Raw genomic sequence first — 18,301 nt, forward strand, 5'->3', positions numbered from 1 at the left:
GAGTTTGCACTCCCTGGGGGAATTCTGGATTTCCTACAGAAAGCCGCGCCCTGTCCCTCACCTTACCCCAGGACCAGCTCTGTGTGGCACTCTGGCCTCCCTGGTTTGTCTCCAGTTTGTTCCCTCCTCAGAATGTGGCTTGTGGCACACAGTGACCCATCAGCCCTTTATAACCCTGATGGACACAGCAACGATGCCACCAAGGGCAGTGCCAGTGGTTCATCATCTGCCCGAGGCAATCTCTGGCTTTTTCCTTTTAAGACTTTTCCTCCTTGCTGTGGAGTGGAGTGACTGTACATGAGGTCACACAGTTGTCAGTACAACTGATCCTTGGCTTTAATTACAAACTAGTCCTTTGGAAAGCCTCAGATAAATTAAACCAGGAAAAATTAAATTGCAGCTCAGCCCCAGCTGAGTGTGAATCTCTCTGGGCAAAGGCTGCTGTGGTGTTCCCACAGTTGTCCCCAACAGCCCCTGGCCCTCAAGCTGGCTCTGCAGCTCCATCCTCTGAGCTTCTCCTTGGTGGCACAGCCCAACTCCTGCCTCACACGTGTCTCTTCTGGCTGCTGCATCTCCCAGCAGGTTTTTGCTGCACCAGAGCCTCACTTTCTGCAGGGGCTGCAGAAGAAACAAGGCAAGACAGGAGTCTGGGGCTGTTTAAGGGTGCTGCAGCCCTGGACACCGTGTGTTGGGTGTTGGGCTGACCTGCTGGTTTTCATGGTTTTGTTTTAGGTGCTGCATCAGGGCTCTGGCAACAGCTGCAGAGCCCAGCAGCAGCATTTCAGCTCTCCCACTGTGGGTGCCTAGGATGGGAGCAAGGGAGGCTTGAGGGAGGTGTCCAGCTGAAGTTCTGGGCAGGGCACCTGCCAAACCCAAACCCTTGACACCTCTACAGGCCAGAGCGCAGCCCCGGGCTGTACCTGCAGAGAGTAACAGGAAAAGCAGCATCTGACAGGCAAAGCTGGGTGATGCCCAAAGTAAACCATCACAAACCATCCCTTTGGGGTGCCTGCTGCAGAGCTGGGGCCCTGCAGTGCTGCTGGAGCAGTGGAGCAGCCCTGTGCACAGCCACACATCTCCATGAACTGCTGAGGAACCCCAGCCTGGCTCTGCCCCGGGGGATGCTGCAGATTTGTGGCAGATTTGTGCTCAGTGCTTGTGCTCCTGCTCTGAGTTTTCAACAATTGCCTTGGGCCGTGATCCAGCGCCGGCGCCTTCCCGGGAAAGCCTGCCAGCTCATAAACCCCTTTTAATCTCTCAAGAAGGTCCTTTGTGCAGCCTTTTGTCAACAGGGCCTGTCCCAATTGCTATAGCTACGGCCCCTTTGCTGCTGGACACACCTGTTTGTTTTTCCAGCTCCTTTCTGTTGCACTCATATTTCTCTGCCACCCAAATAAAAATCCTGAGAAAAGCCCTGCCCTGCTCCTGTGCTGGACTCACCGTTGCCAATGAAGGAAACTCCTTGCTCCCCTGGGATCAGTTTTATGCAGGCAGTGGGTTCAAAGCAGTCTGCTCAGCCACCCCTTAGTATGGATTTGTTTTCTGGTTATTGCCCTTAAAATTACTGTATGGAGCAGGGCTGGGGATGGTGTTTGCAGCCAGGTGAAGCCGACTTCTTGGAAGGGATCAGGAATGATGATGACCCCATGGCCCCTCAGCAGAGATTTTGCAGATACACCATGGGGGTTTTCTCATTGAATGCTTCTCATGCATAAAACTCCCCCAAATCAGTGCTTTTGGGAGATCAACCTCGTGTGTCCACTTGGGCAGCTGGAAATGCCCCAGCTCCTGGGCTCAGCACAGTGTGGAGAAAGGCTTTTCCTCCGAAGGAATCTGCTTTCCCTGGCACCAGGAGCCTTCCCAAGGGTTTGCACTGCCTTCTAGAGACATTTGAAAAAGGAAAACATCCCACATTCATGATCTGTGGTTGTCGTGCTCCCAGAAAAAAAACACCCAGAGACGGAAACCACCCAGGGGAAGTTGTCCTTCATTTGCAAGGTGTTTTTCCTGCACCAGGTTTGGATGGTGGTGGGTTTCAAGAGCAATTCTGTGAGCAAAGAGTGCTCATGGTGACCTTTGTGGGGTGAGTCAATCACAGGAACCCTGTTTTTATCTCGCCATGTTTCATTTCTACCCCTTCAGATGCAGCTGAGGTTTGATCCCATCTCTAACACAGCAGGATCCTCTCTCTGCCTCCCTCCCTGCTCCTTGGCAAGGCTGAGTCCCACTGATTGCAGCTGAGTCACCGGGAACACTGGGATCACTGGGATCACTGGGATCCTGGGACACCTCAGGGATCACCAGGACACCTCTGGTGTTGGGGAAGATGAAACAGGGAAGCCTTTTAAATATGATTGTCTGGCAAAAGATTTTGAGAATATGGAAACTGTAAGCGAGATTGAAATGAAAGCAAGCTTTGAGATCCCTCAGTTACTGAACAACTGGAAAACAATGGTGTGGCCAGCTGAAGGTGATCCCCTTTTGATGGAACAACACCCTCTGCTTGCAGACAGGCCCAAGGGTCAGAGCAGACCCTACAGCTTGGCAGAAGGGGCCCAAAGAGGAGTTTTTAGTGTTTAAAATGTAACACAGTATGGTAATGTAATGATTCTTATAGGCTGGATGTAAATGCTATAGGATTTGTATATTGTACTAGATTGGATAGTGAGAATTAGAGTATTCAGCACAGAAGGAGATTTATGGTATTGTAATGGGAACCTCACTCTCTCATCCTCTTTACCACACTCTTGCCTTCTCTGTCTTTACTTCTCTCAGTCCTGCTCTGAGCTGTGTTTGGCAGCTCCCAGCAGGGCCCTGCCCCCAGGCCCTGTGCAATAAACCCCAAATTCCAAGCCCTGGTTTCAGAGATCTCTTTCTCTCTGTCCATCCCCACTGTCCTGCCCCCTGAAGCTCCCACACTCTGGGATCCCAGGACACCTCCAGGACACTCCAGAGCCAGGCAGAGCCAGCCTGCCCAGGCTGCAGCCTTAACCTTGGCCCCAACTCTTCCTCCTGGCACCCCAAGCGCTGCTGACAAGAGCAGGGGGATGCCCAAATCCACCCAAGCACACACACCTGGTGTTGGTGGGAAGGAGGGGCTGGGGCAAGGGGCAGTTCCGGGATCTGGCCTCACTTTTGTGTAGCAGAATAATTAAATGAGACCTTTGTACTTCACCCAAATGTTATTGCTCTTTATTGTCGCCCTCCCTTGGCACAGCTTCTAAATATTTAATGTGTTGGAAATTGAATTTCTGATTAATGGGAGGTATGTGGTGCGTGGGTTATGGTTTTAAAAGGGAAAAATGGCCTTTAATGCTCTTTAATAAAACGAGACTGGGTTTGGCAACATCACTGAGCCTTTGCACCTCGTCTGCCCCTGTGCTGGGCAGTCCCCAAGCAGGCTCTGACCCTGGCACTGTGTTCCAGCTGGAATTCAGGATATCCCATGAGTCACATCCCCCATCCCAGCTCTGCTGCAGTTTGCAGTGATGCTGCACATCTGGAGCACAGACACAGCTGGGCAGCTGCTCCAGGAGGGACAGAGCAGGAAGGGGAACAGCTGGAGGATTTCAGGGATGTCCTGGCTCTCCCCCTGCTCACTGTCCCACCAGCAGACAAAGCCAAGCTGGAGTTGGGTGGAAAATGAGCATTTTCAGGAGAAATGGGTCACACACAGCTGGATGTTCTGTAACCCTGAGGGCTGCAGGGAGCTGTGTGTGGCGTCAGCTGCCCTGAGCACGCTCCCATTTGTCTTGGAGGAAGGAAAACATCCAGTTTTGATATTTAAGATTTCCAGCAGTGGAAAATTCACAGCAGCCCCGGGCTGGGGAGCCAGGAGCTAATTGGCGGAACTTGTAGGAAGAGTGTCCCTCCAGCTCTTTTCCACTGGAAAATCCAAAACCTCTCTCCAACTGTTGATTCCTTGTAAAAACTAAAGCAAAACATGCTGGGTGGGGAAGTAGGGGTTAGGGAAGATGTTGAAAGTGTTGGAGCAGCTCTTTTCACTCCGTCAGTACAAATATTTACATTTTTTTTATTGTAAAGTTACTCTTGTTTGGAAATAATTTGTTTTATTTTGCACTCTGCTACCAGCTTTGACAAATCACAAAGAAAACAAAGTGACTTTGCAGAAATATGATGTTTTGGCTAAAGAAGAACAACTGGTTTTATTCCCTAATTTTTCCTGGGAACATTGACATTTTGGGGCCTTTTCCAGCTTGGAAATTTCAGAGCAGGCTCTTGTCCCTGTTTCTCCAGCTGTATCATGGAATAATAATTCTTGAAGGGTTAATAAATCTTATAATAATTTTTTAATCCATCCTGTACTGCCTGGTTCTGGGGACTGGAGCCATCTGCCACTTCCTGTTGCTGTGCTCAAACCCACCCAGAGCATCTGCTGCTCCCACCAGAGGCACTGCTGGGATTGAGTAAATCAATTAGAGATAATTAACACAGAGTGCTGCAGGTCACACCTCCAGATCATGCAAATAGCATTTGAAAAGAAAATCTTCTCCCTTTGCAAACCCATCTCTGGCTGGGTGAGCACAGGTGTGTTTTCTCCCTCCAGGTGTGGGAATGGCTCCAGGTGATTTCCATGTCCTGGGGGGGATGGAGAGGTTCAGGTAATTAGTGCTGGGAATAAAACCACAGCTAATGAGGCTGGGGAGGGCAGGGGAATTACATCCCTGCCCATGGTGGGAGAAGCAGGTAAGAGGGAAGGGCTGGGAGAGGTCCTGGGAAGGCTCCAGGCTCAGAAGTTTCTCTTCATTGACCTTGTGGCATCAGATCATGGCCACATCCAGCCTTGTCTTGGGGTTTTCCTTTGGGATTTAGGACTCTTGGAAGCACTGCTGTCCCCAGCGCTCTTCTGTGGGGTGGAACAAGGTGAGCACAAACACTTTGCTCCCCACAGTTGGTGCCACCACAAGTGTCCCCACCACAAGGCTCCAGAGTCACAGTGCTTGTCATCCCTTTCCTTCTTAAAATCTTTTTTAATCCTGCACAGTCAAACCCCTCCAACCCCATCCCCAATCCCAACCTCTCTGCTGCTGCTCTCGGAGCCTCCTGTGATGCCTGCTGGCACCTGAGGGTGTGGAGAGGCTCCATCCCTTCCATCCTGCAGGAGCTCCATCCCATTCCCACCAGGAGCTTTGCTGCAGGGCTTGGGGGGGGGGGGTGTGCCAGCCCCTCCCCAGCAGTGGGAGCCTCCCCTGGGGCTGTGCTGGGAGCAGCTGATGTTGAGGTGCTGGGCCCATGGCACGGTGAGCAATAAACACAGCTGGGAGTGCTGGCCAGGGCTGTCCTCTGTCCCATCCATGCTCCTGATGACATCCCAGGCTCCCAGCTCATTGCTCACCCAGGGCTGAGGGTGTGCTGTGGTGGACTGTGGGACAAACACCTCAGTATTTGAGTTTTCTGCTGGAAACTTCCCCTTTTTGTGCCACCATGCCCTGTGCAGCAGTGGGGGGAATCGGGCCAGGCTTGCAGGAGCAGGGGGCTGGTTCAGGTGTGGCAGCAGGACTGAGCCAGGGTGGAAAGGAGGCAGTCCCTCCTCTAAAGCCTTTGCAGGGTGCTGGCAGCCCTGGTGCTGTGTGACATCCTGCCCAGGCTGGGTGTGCAGCATTTCCTGTGTGAGACCTTCCTCTGCTCCCAGCAGGGCCAGAATCACCTCCCACCCTGCAGCTCCTGCTCTCAGCTCTCCAGGTGAGCAGCTCTGCAGGTCCCTGCTCCAGCCTCTCTGCTGTGCCCCCCTTGTCACTATAGGACATAAAAGAACACAAATACACACTGCTGTTATCAAGGTGAAGGAAAAAGAGAAGTTTATTTTCTGACTCCAATATTTATAGTTTTAAAAGAGTGACAGTGGATTGGAGGGTGACAGTGCCACCTGACACTAGACAGACCAACAGTCCATCAAATTTCTCTTCCTCCATAAAGGAATGCAAAACAATGAGTTATTTACAGAAAGTGTGTGAGAAAGTTCATTACAAGAATGTCAACATCAGAGGCTTAGAAAATCTTTAAAAACCAGGGTGACACCCCCTGAGTGCTGTGAGACACCCTGGCATGAGCTGGGTACCAGTGCAGGACAATGGGCCCCCTCTCCAGCCCTGTTTTTGGGGTGCTCCAGGGATTTGGCTCAGCAAAGCCTGGGGGAGGCTGGTGGGGGTCCCTGCTGAGCCTTGGCAGTGCTGGGGGGTCGTGGCTCCCCCAGGGCCCCGTGGTGCTGCCTGTTCCCTGCTCTCCTCTGGCACATCCTCTCGCTCGATCGCTTCCTTCCTCCCATCCCCTTTTTCCAGTGCTGCTGCTGCTGTCTCCTCTCCCAGCAGCTGTTTTATAGCACTGGCTATTTTGACTACTCAGTTAACTATTTATCCAGATGGAGCAGCTCTGCTGTCATGGGCCTGGCATGTTTTTTCCATACACAAATTCTGTGTCAGAGCGGAGGCGACAAATCCCAAGGATCCCTGAGAGGTGTCCTGGGTGTTTGCTTTGGCCACCTTCATCACCCCCAGCTCCCAGCCCTTCTTCAGCCCCTCTCACACGAAATTTTGGGGGTTTTGTCCTCCCTATCCCTGCTCTTTCCCTCACACAGGTCCCACCATTGGACCTTGCCCTGGCCCAGCTGCAGTAAGGAACTGGCTGCCTTTATTTTCCTAGCACTTCATTTTAATCAAATGCAAATCCCCAAGGCTTTGCAAAGCTGGTGCCCTGTGCAGATGTCAATTGCTGTGCCTGGGGAAGCTCTTTGCTGCCCTGGAAGGACTCCCTGACCCTGCTGGGAGGGGTGGCCCCATGGCCATTGCTGGCTCTGCCCAGCACTGGGGGTCCCCAGCCCCCAGTGAGGGAGCTCAGGGAGGATTTTGTGACCTGTGCATCCCCACAAAGGCTTCCCTGGGGTTTGAATCTGGGTCTCTGCAGCCCCAGTTAGGGCACAAACACTGCAGAGCTCAGCAGATATGCTGCTTTTTCTCCTTTTCCTGTTGTTTTATGGGGACTCCTGGCTTGCAGCTGCTTTTTGTGGTGCTGTGATCACCTCTGCAGCCCTCCCAGCTCCCCATCTCCACCAGGAATGGGACACAGCTTCATCTAAACACCTCCTTGAGCAAATTCCTCAGAGGATTTTCACCTCCATCCCACCCTCCAGCTGGGCTGAGGATTCCCCAGGAGCCCAACCTGTGGTAGATCCCAGCAGAGCTGAGGGTGCTCTCACCCCTGTGATCCCCTGGAACATCACAGAGGCCCTGCTTGGCTGCTCAGAAGCATTTGCATTGAAAATCCCAACTTTGAAATGCAAAAAGTGATGTGATGGAAGCAATTGCAGCAGGCAGTTTGCAGAAAAGCCTAAATATTTATTTAGAAACATTGTGTTTTTCCTCTGCTCTTGAAATTCATATTTATTTCCTTTGCTCCATCCTGGGCTGGGCACAAGCAAAGGCTGTAACAGCTTAGCCATGCTAGAGGGGACCTTTCTCACCATCTTACAGCAAAACTAGCTAAAATTCAGAAAACCATTCCAAAACTCTCTCCTGCAACATTTCTTTTTGTCCCAGCCCTTTTCTGAGCAGAGAGGCTGAAGTTTCCAAGCACGGTTGTCACTCGGTGCGTGAAAGGAAAGTTGGCACCTCCCCAGCCCATTGTCACAGCCCCTTATGAAACTCAAGGATTTCAGCTACATTTCCTCCCTGCTGACCTTATCGAGGTTCTGCATGTTTGTTTCTGGCATTTCTTCATGCACTTGCAGGGTGCAAAACACCCAAGGCACCAGGTACCTCACCCCGAGGTGCCCCCAGCCCCTTGGAGGGAGGCATTGCCTGGGTGAGGGGATTTTAATGAAGATAAATTACTCCCAGCACAGTTTATTTAGTAAATTCCCTGTTGTTCTGTCTGTGGGTTGTCAGCCAAGGTTTCTGAGGGGCTGGAGCTGATTTGTAGCTGATGGTTGGTGCCTGAAGGCGCCTTGGGGTGCATCAAAGGGATTTTGAGTCTCCCATCCCCTTCACAGGGCTGGGATTTCTGGCAAGAATGTGTCCATGAGGGGCTGAGTGATGTAAGAGTCAAATCAGGTCAAAAATGTTTATTTTCAGCCTGTGCTGGTTGCAGGACATGCTGCCACCCTCGGCTGCTGCCAGCTGTGCCCAGAGCAGGAGGGAGCAGCCCTGCAGTGTTTGTGTGACACACAAGGGCAGCCCTGGCCTGCAGCCACCCAGCAGCAGCACCAGGGTGTGTGTTGGGCTTCCTCCATCCAGCTGCCTGGCCAGGGAGATAAGAGTGGGGCAGGAAGTGTCTGACTCCATGCTGGGATGGAGGAGCCTTGGCTGGGGCTGGAGGGCAGCTCCTGAGTCCCTCAGCAGTGTGGGGATAACCCTGGGGTTGGTTTAATGCTTCTTCTGTGAGGTCCCACACTGGGAACAGTTCCAGTGTGGCTATGGGGGGTTGGAGGATTCAGGAGGTGGGGCAGCACTGCCAACATCTGTGACAGTGTTCACAGGGGTCTTATGTTAAAGGAAGAAGGCTTGATGTATTATTTTCTCATATATATTACATTAAAACTATACTAAAAGAATAGAAGAAGAGGTTTCATCTCAGAAGGCTAGCTAAGCTAAGAATAGAAAGAGCAAGAATGATAACAAAGGCAGCTGTCCCAGACTCTCTGTCCGAGCCAGCTGACTGTGATTGGCCATTGATTAGAAACAACCACATGAGACCAATCACAGATGCACCTGTTGCATTCCACAGCAGCAGATAATCAATGTTTACATTTTGTTCCTGAGGCCTCCCAGCTTCTCAGGAGGAAAAAATCCTAAGGAAAGGATTTTCATAAAAAGATGTCTGTGACAAACATCCCCATCCTGCAGCCACACAACCATCCTGGCTGGGAGCCTGCAGTGACACAAGGGTGGGCACAAGCACCCCAGGGTCAGCTCCACACTCACCCCAGAGAGGCAAGCTGGAGGAGGTAAGGGTGAATGAGTTCAGACTGGAAAAGGGGAGATTTAGATTGGGTATTTGGAATAAATTGTTCCCTGTGAGGGTGGTGAGGCCCCAGCACAGGGTGTCCAGAGAAGCTGTGGCTGCCCTGGAAGTGTCCAAGGCCAGGCTGGATGGGACTTGGAGCAGCCTGGGATAGTGGAAGGTGCTCCACACTTGGAAGGAAGAGCTGGAATGAGTTGATATTTAAGGTGCATTCCAACCCAGCTCATTCCAGGACTGAGTGAAGCCTCCCCATGTCCCAGGGGAATGCAGCAGGCACAGGAACAGGGACACCTCCATCTGCTCAGCATCCACTCATCACTGTCAGAGCCAATCTGCCTGAGCAAAAGGAGCTCCTTGCATGCTGTGCATGAGTATCCAGAGATCTGCTGGATGTGGGGCACAGAAAACCCCTCTGCCCCAGTGACTGTGCCAGAGCAGGGTCCTGCACCCTCCCCTGAGCTGGGAGCTGCACCCAGCATTGAGGGTTGTGCTGGGCTCTGCTTTGCCAACAGCAATCAGCAAACAGCCCTGCCAAGGGTGCATGAGGAGCGTTCCATCCTGGCTCCAAAAAAGCAAATCCACCCAAAGCTATCTTCACAAACCGAGCCTGAAATGCAGGAAGAATTCCCCTCTGCCATCTGTGCGTGCCCTGTCCCGTGCTGGGGATAATTGCTCCATCCTCCAGCAGGCTGCTCCTGGTGAGACTCGGTGTTCAGGGACTGTGAGTGCTGCCACAACCACCAGGTGCTCCTGCTGCTGTTCCTGGGCTTTGGGAGGGCAGGCAGGGACTGGGATCACTCACTGGGGCTGCAAAACAGCTCTTGCAAAGAGACCCTGGTGTTCTATAGAATCCCAGGCTGGAAGGAACCTTAGGGATCATCTGGTCCAACCTTTCTTGGCAGAAGCACAGTCTAGACGAGATGGCCCAGCACCACATCCAGCCAATTCTAAAGAGTCCAATGCTGGGGAAACCACCACATCCCTGGGGAAATTATTCCAATGGCTGATTGTTCTCATTGTGAAAAATGTTCCTCTTGTCTCCAACTGGAATCTCCCCAGGAATAACTTGTACCCAGTGCAGGGTGTGATTTTTTCCTAAAGGGTTCTTGCACACAAGCTTTTCCTGGAGGGAGGAAAAAAAAATAATCACAGTAAAAAGAAAATAATTGGAGTAACAAAATGGGGGTGCACATAGGGCTGAGCATCAGCAAGCCCAGCAGCAGCTCTGTATCCTCTGCTGTTTTTAATGCAGTGAAAATGGGAGAGAGCGAAGGTTTGGCTGAGCACAGCCAGAATGATCCCAGCTGTGCCTGGGATTGGGTCTGTGCTGAGCTCCAGGAGAGGGACCCGACTCAACCAGTCCCTAGCAGACCATTCAGGAGTTTTATTTCTTTATGGGTGATTAATGGCAGTGTTTCATTTCTAATGGAAGGAAATGGGGAGGAAATGGTTTCTTGCCTTCATTTGTCAGGGGTTTGTTTAAAAAGGCGCTCGCCTTCCCTGGAAATAGGTCAGGGTTGTGTATTTTCAGGGATGAGGAGCTGCTCAGGCTGAGGCTGGGTGTCAGATGTGTGCATGATGGAGGACTCAAGGCTTTCCTGTGTGAAGCTGTTCCCTCTCCTTCCTCAGCCCTGTGCCAGGGACATCCTGAGTCCTGGTGGTGGAACCAGAGGGGTGCAGGGTCCCAGCTGAAGCAGCCCCTGGTGCACAGAGGATCAGCAGCTCATGGAGTGGAAGATCAGCAGTTCATGGAATGGGAAATGGATTTTCCTGGGCTCTGCTGCAGGCAGCCTGAGCTGAGTAAGGAGGGTGCATCAGCCCTGGGAGCTGCGTGCCTCCCTGAGAGGTTCTGGAGCAGGTGGTCATAGAATCACAGATTTCTGGATTTCTGTAGGCTGGAAAAGCCCTCTGAGATCACAGGGTCCAACTGTTCCCCCACCACTGACCATCTCTCCAAGTGCCACATCTACAAGGCTTCTAAACCCCTCCAGGGCTGGTGACTCCACCACTGCCCTGGGCAGCTGTGCCAGGGCTGGACAACCCTTTGGGTGAGGATATTTTACTAATATCCAACTCAAACCTCCCCAGGCACAACCAGAGGCTGTTTTCTCTTGTCTGTCCCTGTTCTCTGGAAGCAGAGCCTGACCACCTGTCAAGGAACTGTGGGGTCCCCCCTGAGCCTCCTTTTGTCCTTCAGCTGTTCCTCATCAAACCTATGCTCCAGACTCTTCCCCAGCTCCACTGCCCCTCTTGGGCACAGAAATTCATTGGGCACAGAGCTTTCAAAGGAAAAATCTTGGTTTGGAGTGGAGTGAATGGACTGCCCACAACTCCCCATGAAAAACAGGGATGAAGAGGCACCACTGTGCCAGCCCCATGGGCAGAGGATGGCAAAGCCACTGTCCCATGTCCTTGCTGCTGCCAGAAAAGCTGAGATGGAGTCACTGCTCTGGACCCTCTGCCTTGTGCCATGACCTGGCCACAGGGTGGGATGCAGTGGGGAGGTGCAGAAGGGTTTAACATCCCTCATTGCTGCCCTGGCACTGTGCTCAGTGTGGCACTGGGGAGAATTTCAGAGGTAAATAAGAATGTCTGGTGTTTTATAAATGCCAGTTTCTGTCAGTTTGTGCACTGAGGTTGAGATGTTTCCATGGGTTCAGAGCCCAGGGCTGAGCAAACCCAAGGCACTGGGTCCCTTGGGGTGACTCTTGCCACCATCCCAAGCCCCTCAGGGGACACACTTCGATGTGCTGGAGACTTACAGGAGCTAAAAGTGTTAATTGTGACAGTGTTCACAGGGATCTTAGGATGAGGGTAGAGATGAGGATCTGACTCCATGTTTCAGAAGGATGGTTTATTTTTTTATGATATATATTACATTAAAACTATACAAAAAGAATAGAAGAAAGGATTTCATCAGAAGGCTAGCTAAGAATAGAAAAAGAAGGAATTATAACAAAGGCTCTGTCTGAGCCAGCTGACTGTGATTGGCCATTAATTAGAAACAACCACATGAGACCAATCACAGATGCACCTGTTGCATTCTACAGCAGCAGATAATCAATGTTTACATTTTGTTCCTGAGGCTTCTCAGCTTCTCAGGAGGAAAAATCCTAAGGAAAGGATTTTTCATAAAAGATGTCTCTGACATTAATAATAATCTGAGCCATGAAAAAAAAAATAATTTGTGCACTGAAAGGACTCAACCTTTGGAAGAGTCACCCATGTTCCTCTCCAGCTCCACCATTGCTGGTGGCCATCCTTCCCCAGCCCTGCTGTGGGCTCTCAGCCTGGCTAGGCAGCCTGAGCCCAGAAATCCCAGCAGCAATGACATGGTTGGGTGCATTTTCATTGCTGCAGGCTGAGCAGAGCCGGTGACACACGGTGGGGCTGGCACTGGAGCTGCTGTGGTGCCATCTGCAGAGAGCCGCTCCCACGCTCCCGCAGATCCCATTCCCTGAGCTCTGTGCTTGCCCAGGGTTCAGGGTGCTCCTGCTGGGCTCCACAGGGCCTGGCCAGGAGCCCAGGGTGGTCCCAGACCACCTCATCCCCATGGGGATGCTCTTTGCCCCCCTCTGAGATGGATGCAGAGCTGTCACACCCCATCCCTTTCCTTGGCACACATTCTGAGCACAGGCTCCTTCCAGGCATCCCTCCCTCCCCAGCAGCACTTCCAGCAGCAAATGTTCTTGTGATTTTTCTTATTTGATTTGATTTTTTTTAAGAAATCTTTTTATCCCAGGCTGTTTCTGATGTAGGAGACAAGGGCTGAGCTCTGCTCCATCTTCAGAGGAATGCAGCTGGGTGCCTTGTAAACCCTCCCAGTCTTTATACACCTGGGGATTCTTGTGTTTTAAATGTCAGTTTGGCTCTTTGTATTTCACTTAAAGTGCATTTGGGGACTCAGGAGCTTGTGGGATCAGGTTGACTGAGGGGAGAGAGCTTCAGATTTCACAGGGAAGCTGGAAAACAGGCACGTGTCATTTCACAGGGGGAGAGGAAGGAAGCCAACCACACTGCATCCCACCAGTGCCAGGAGATGCCCTGCGTGCTCCCTCCTCCAGAGCTGGCAATTCAGACCTCAAACAAAAACTCACCCAAACCTTGTTTTGAAAGAAATGCTGGGTTCTAAATATATGCATCCTGGGGTTTACATTTGGAGAGCACTTGCTGCATGTCTACAGCTTGAAGCTTGGAGTGTAAAAATAGCACGAGAGCCAAGATTGGTGTGAGAGACTCCAGGAGGAGAGGCAGGCACAGCACATGCCAGCTCACATGGAACCACTTGTCCCCACACAGGGGGCACAGCCCACCCCTGAAATGCTGTGGGGCTGCTGATCCTGCACTGGGGGCTGAGGAAAAGGGGACACAAGGGGTAGAGAAGAAGATAGAGGGTATTATTATATTTTTTTAATTTTTGTATTTGGTCTTATTGTAGTAGGTTATATTTTTTTTTGTTTAAGTTATTGGGGTTTTTAAAATGTAGTTTTTATGTTATGGGAAAAATTGGTTTAATTTATGGTTATGTAAGAAAAGTCTAGTTAAAGGGTTTTTTTAATGTAGGATTTTTTAATGTATATTTAGCACATGCTATTAAATTTTAAGGTGGTATAAGTATATAGGTTTTTTTTTTTTCTTTTTCTCTCTCTCCTGGGAGAGAGAACCAGCTGAGAGGGGTGAATGCAGCAGAGAGAGATGTGGTGGTGTTCGCAGGGGTCCCAGGATGAGGGAAGAGATGAGAATCTTGACTCCATGTTTCAGAAGGCTGATTTATTATTTTATGATACATATTATATTAAAAGAAAATGTAATATTGAAAGAAAATTATATATTAGAACTACACTAAAAGAATAGAAGAAAGGATTTCATCAGAAGCCTGGCAAGGAATAGAAAAACAATGATAATAAAATCTTGTGACTGACCAGAGAGTCCAAGACAGCTGGGCTGTGATTGGCCATTAATTAAAAACAACCACATGAGACCAATCACAGATGTACCTGTTGCATTCCACAGCAGCAGATAATTATTGTTTACATTTCATTTCTGAGGCCTCTCAGCTTCTCAGGAGAAAAATCCTGGCAAAAGGATTTTTCATAAAACATGTCAGTGACAAGAGGAGGTTGGGGTGAGGAGAGCTGTGTTTGATCACTGCGGTCACACTCGGTCACTGCAGCACCACTGGCACAAGGTGAGCCTGGAATTGCTGCCTGCTGCCAGGAAGGGAAGCTGGGCCAGCCAAGGGAGGATTTCCCTGTCTCTGGTAGGGCTGCTTGTGCTTAGTGCACAGTGAGGACTTGCAGACACTATAAATAATCATCTAGACCAAAACCACGCCAGGCTGATGGCCCTCGAGCAGGCAGCCCTATAAAAAGTCAGCCCTGAAGGAGCCTGTTCTCCTTTGAAAGTGACTTTTCTCATTCCCCAGTGCAGGAGCAATGCTGGTCATAGCCACTGCACTGCTTTTCTGCTTTTCCTGCCGTTCCTCTTCACAGCTTTGCCCAGGAATATCTCATCTTTGGGAGATGAGCTATACCAAGGGGCTCACCTTTTTCCCTCGAGGTTTATGTTCCTCCACGTTCCTGGACCCAGCACAGCCATGAATTTATGGGCAGCATTTCCTACAGCCAGCACTGGAATCAGAGGCCATCCCCTGGCACTAATGACACCCCAAACCCCATTGTGTTTGGCTTTTTTCAGAGGCCATTCCCTGGCATTAATGCCATCCCCAACACTGTTGTGTTTGCCTTTCCCACCCCAGCATGGCCTGTGCCAGCAGCAGAGCCACTCAGCAGCCTCAGGCCTGTGGGGATTGGGGTTGAGTAGGAGCAGGGCCATGCCAGGGTGATGGAGAAGGTGTTGCTGGCACTGGGTGTTTCTGAGCGTGGGAGAAAGCCCTGGCTGGCTCTGTTTGCCCTGGCAGTGCCCGCTCAGCCCCGGCCTTTCCAAGAGGGGACATTTTCCACAGGAGCCGGGAGAAGCCTCCGTGTCCATGCCAGGGCTGAGTCAGCCTCGTCATGAGGGAAGGAGTGTATGTATGTGTGTGTGGGGGGAATTAAACAGTCAATCATGCTTTCAGCAAGCCTGAAATCATCTGTGATAGTTTTATTTCCAGATTCCCGGCTCCAGTTTTTGTGGGAAGGTTGTTCCCGGTGTGCCGGCCGCGGTGACGCCATGCTGAGGGCAGCCCTGGCACACTGGGCCTGGGGGTGGTGAGCAAAGCCTGGCACCATCCCATCCATCCATCCATCCCAGAGCTCCCCTCATCCCTGCCCCACAAGCTGAGGACTGGGGGCAAATTTCAGCAGTGAATTTGCTTTTCAGCTCCTCGATGGCCCAGGGGAAGGTGGGCACATCCTCTTCTTGGCTGGCAGCTCTTCCCTCTCCCCCATGGACACCTCAAGGGCTGTGGCACCTCAGAGGCCCCCTTGGAGCCACCTGCCAGGGCAGAGAATGGTGTGCAAGTGAGAACACTGCTTTGGGAGAAGCTGGGAACACAAGGAGCCTGCTGGGATGGAGCCTCTGCGCTCAGGTGAGGAGAGCGAGGTGAGCAATAACTTAAAAAAGAGCACACAAAATAAATAAAAGCAAGTGGTCCTTGGTTTCAGAAGGATGAGATGGGGCATTTCCTCCTAGAGAAGCTGCCCCATCCCTGGAAGTGTCCATGACCAGGTTTGATGGGGTTTGGAGCAACCTGGTCTAGTGGAAAGTGTCCATGCCCATGGCAGGGAATTGGAATTAAATGGCCTTTAAGGTCCCTTCTAACCCAAATCATTCCATGATTCTCTGATCTTGGGAATGTATTTTCCCCCAAAGCCTCAGTCCCTTCAGCAATGTAAAGAGGAGAATTTCAAAAGGTTGGGTTTTTTGGGTTGGTTTCTTTATTTTTTTGCCTACTTGGTCCCTGGTTTCTGGCCAGAGGCACAGCCTGAACCCGCCAGGCCCAAGCCCAGCAAGAACAACTAAAGCAATTTGATTTGGAGGGATGTTCATGAACGATGCTTGGAGCTGGGAAATCACCACCAATTCCTCAATCTGGAAGGAAAAAATGGTGGGAAAAAAAGCTTTACATCTCCCATAAAATCCTTGGTGTGAACAGCAGTCCACAGCGATTCCAGGCTCACAATCCAAACTGAAGCTGAGCAATCACACACATATTTTTTTCCTTGTGGAGCCAAAAGCAGTTCCTGTCAGGCTATATATTTGCTCTATGATTAATATAGGAGATTTTTTTTTTCAAGGAAGAGAGATGGAGAAGCTGACAGCAGCATGTGAAGTATTTGGCAAAGAGTGTTTCTTATGTTGGGTGTAGGTAGCACTGGATGTATTTGCAAGCTATAAATAGATCCATACTTACAGACCTCCCTCACATATTGTTTCCACTTCTTTTGCAGGCTACCTGCAAAACACAGCCACCCTCTGAAGCTGTAAATTCAGCCATTACACTGACTGACAGCCCATCCTCCAAAGTTTTCATGCAAAACACCTTTGTGTTTGCTGGGGAATGCTGCAGGGATATGGCCCATGTGTTTTGGGTATCAGTGCACCCAGAGGAATAAGGTGTCCTGGAGCTGCAGCAGTGTGTTGGGTAATTCATGGCAAATTTTCAGATGGTTGAGAAATTTTCTTGGTGTGGGTGTCAAATTGGGGTGGTGGTGACTTGGCTTCTCCTTTCAAGATGAAAATACAGTAAAAATTTTGATGAAGGGAGCTACAATAAAAAAAAAAAAAACTTTTGTTTTCTTCCCTCCATTCCAAACAATCCTATACTTTTCATCATTTGGGATTCCTCCCCTCCTTATATACAGCAAAATCTTTAAAGGAAAGAATTCCCCTTTTTTTTTTTGCCTTAAGAAGTGCTGGAACAAGATTCTGGGACTTTTGAGGGGGAAAAAAATGCTGCTGCCTTTTATTTCTCCCTGCTTTTTCCAGCTTGATTGCTCAGCCAAACCAGTCCCTTTTCCTCCCAGTTGCATTTTTTTGGCTACAAACGCATCCTCACAATCACTGCTGTGTTTTCCCAACCCTCCTCCCGAGCCATCCATCCTAACACTGCACAGAAATGTGCTGGGTTGCCTTTTTTTTTGTCTCTTGAGGGCTTCCCTGCCTCAGAGCCGAGGGCTGGTGCAGGTTTATCTGGTTTCCCTTTGTTCAGCACTAAGGAAAGAGGAAGGAAAGGCGCTGCTGCCCGCCTGCTGCTCGGGTAAAAATAGCAGGGCTGGGGCTCCAGCCTCGCTGCAGGGCCCTTCCCTGAGGCCCTGCTGCACACAGGGCACAAGTGACACCTTTGGGCACATTGCTGGTGGCTCAGAGGCAGCCAGGAGCCTGGAGGATGACAGGATCCCCATTGCTGTGCATGGAGTTTGTTTTCCATCCTAGTGACACATGCAGGGGTCCCTCCTCAGTGTCAAGGTGTGACAGCCCTGGTGGGATCTCTGCAGCTGGAGCATCCTGACTCCTTCTCTCCTATGCACAGGGCCTGGCTCTCCAGTGGCTCTTTATTTTTAATATTTTTTTTTCAATTTGAAATTACTTTTTAAACTTTTCTTTTAAAAAAATCTTGTTATTTTAATTTTTCTTTTAAAATATTTTGAAGTTTGGTTTTTAAATTAGGTATTTTTAAATTTTACTTCATTATTATTATTATTATGCTGTGCAGGGCAGCCCCAGGTGTCAGCAGTGTGACCCTGGTGCTTAAAATTATACAATAATAATAATAATAATAATAATAATAATAATAATAATAATAATAATAATAATAATAATAATAATAATAATAATAATAATAATAATATGCTGTGCAGAGCAGCTCAGGTGTCAGCAGTGTGACCCTGGTGACTTGCAGAGGAGCAGGAGATGGGTGCAGGGCATGGGACAAGCTCCTCTCCTGTGCTCAGTGTGGGCAGCCAATCTCCTGGGAAATGCAGGAAGGACTCACAGTCAGAAAACCCCTGTTTCCCCTTTTCCCTCTCTTCAGTCTTAAAAAGAAGCTGTGTTGTAAAATCCCAGCCCATTATCCCTTGCAGTGTGTTGGGTCCTGATGTCGCCTCCTGCCAGCCCCAGGGTGAGGAGGGATGAGGTTGGTTTGCTCCCCTGCTTACATCCCCACATCCTGTGGGCATTTTTGGCCTCAAAGCCACTGTGGTGTTTGTCCCCTGGCAAGGGACAGGAGCAGCTGGAGGGGTCAGTGATATCCTGGCTGTGACATCCTGCAGTTCCTGCAGGGCACAGTGCTGAGGATGTGGAAGAGAGAGGCAAACGCTGGTGGTGCTGGTCCAGGGCCAAGCAAGTCGCCGGCCCTCACCCTCCCCTTGGTGAACATCACATC

Source organism: Ammospiza nelsoni, chromosome 21 (genome assembly GCF_027579445.1).
Source record: "Ammospiza nelsoni isolate bAmmNel1 chromosome 21, bAmmNel1.pri, whole genome shotgun sequence".
Lineage (NCBI taxonomy): Eukaryota > Metazoa > Chordata > Aves > Passeriformes > Passerellidae > Ammospiza > Ammospiza nelsoni.